The sequence below is a fragment of the Myotis brandtii genome, unplaced genomic scaffold (assembly GCF_000412655.1).
Source record: "Myotis brandtii unplaced genomic scaffold, ASM41265v1 scaffold206, whole genome shotgun sequence".
Taxonomy (NCBI): Eukaryota; Metazoa; Chordata; class Mammalia; order Chiroptera; family Vespertilionidae; genus Myotis; species Myotis brandtii.
Window position 1 is genome coordinate 1095877 of NW_005357691.1, and position 1887 is coordinate 1097763.

The 1887-nt window shown below is 42.2% G+C and overlaps 1 pseudogene; it reads left to right on the top strand.

The window, feature by feature from the left end:
• The first annotated feature begins 368 nt into the window (after positions 1-368).
• LOC102259797 lies at positions 369-1445 on the top strand (annotated as a pseudogene).
• The last annotated feature ends 442 nt before the right edge of the window (positions 1446-1887 follow it).

Consider the following 1887-nt stretch of genomic DNA (forward strand, 5'->3'; position numbering starts at 1 on the left):
TGTCGATTAACCAAGCCATCAAGATGAAAATGAGCCTCATTGAAATTCAGCCACATTTATGCAAAACGGTCATGGAAAATTTCAACAAAAGAGTGCGTATGTGCCAGCAAAGCCGTGGAGGCCATTTACCCGATATGCTATTCCATACATAACCCTGTACTATATACTTTATGAATCAATAAAAAAATTACAATTTTTAATTATAAACCTGTGTTTTCTATCAAAATTACTTCTTGTGTGACACCCTTTATATGCTACAACATGGATGAACCTTGTAAACCTTATATTAAGTGAAAGAAGACAATCACAAAAGGCTATATATTTTATTATTCCATTTACTTGCAAAAAAAGAATAGGCAGAAAAGGAGCAGAGCCCGATCGCAGTTTCTCTTCAGGTTTTGTGGGGTGAGACTGTCAGGGACAGGCTCAGCTATGGACCCACTTTCAGAGCTGCAGGATGACTTGACCTTGGATGACACCAGTCAGGCTCTGAACTAGCTGAAGCTAGTCTCCATTGATGAGAAGAATTGGCCCTCGGATGAAATGCCCGACTTTCCCAAGTCAGATGACTCCAAAAGCAGCTCCCCAGAACCTGTCACACACCTGAAGTGGGATAACCCTTACTACATCGCCAGGCACCAGAATGTGGAGGTGGCAGGAGATGACAAGTATGCGCAAAAGATCATTATGTTTAGTGCCTGCTGAATGCCTCCCAGCCACCAGCTGGACCACAGTAAGCTCCTGGGGTACCTGAAGCACACCCTGGACCAGTACATGGAGAGTGATTACACACTGCTTACCTGCACCATGGTCTGACCAGTGACAACAAGCCCTCCTTTAGCTGGCTCTGGGATGCCTACTGGGAGTTTGACCGAAAGTACAAGAAGAACATCAAGGCCTTGTACATCATGTACCCTACCATGTTCATCAAGACCCTGCTCATCCTCTTTAAGCCCCTCATTAGCTTCAAGTTTGGGCAGAAGATGTTCTATGTGAATTACATGAGTGAGTTGAGCGAGAACGTGAAGCTAGAGCAACTAGGAATCTCTTGCCAAGTGCTCAGGTAGGATGACTTCCTGAAGTCCACACAGAAGAGCCCTGAAACAGCCCCCAAGCCCATGTCACCACGGCCCCCTGTGCCCAACCAGAAGTTTGGGGTCTCACTGCAGCATCTCCAGAAGAAGAACTCAGAGCAGGAGCCCATTCCTCTCATGCTCTGCGAGACCATTGCCCACCTGCAGGCCCATGCTCTCACCTCTGAAGAGATTTTCCGGAGGTCCGCCAACATCCAAGTTGTACAAGAGGTGCAGCAGAAGTATAACATGGGGCTGCCTGTGGACTTCGACCAGTACAATGACTAAAACCTGCCAGTGGTCATCCTCAAGGGTAAATTATATCTCAATGAAGCTACTATATTTAAAAATTTCCCTTTGACACTGCTTTAGATGAATCACATATATTTTGATATGTTGTATTTTAATTCTTATTCAATTCTATGTCTTTTTAAAATTTCCTTTGAGATTTTCTCTTTGATCCATGGATTATTTAGTAGTGCTAAAGTTTTATTTCCAAGTGTACATTGATTTTCCTGTTGTATTTTTGTTATTGATTGCTAGTTTGGTTCCATTACAGTTAGAGAATACATTTTGTGTGGTAAGTAGAAAAATGGCCCTCACAAAAATGTCCATGTCTTGATCCCCAGAATCTGTGAATATGTTAAATGGAGGAGTTATGCTTGCAGATGAAATTAAAGTTGCTAATCAATAAACGATACATCACATAAACAAAATGAAAGAAAAAAACCACATAGTCATATCAATTGATGCAGAAAAAGCATTTGACAAAATCCAACACCCATTTTTGATAAAAATGCTCAGCAAGGTGGGA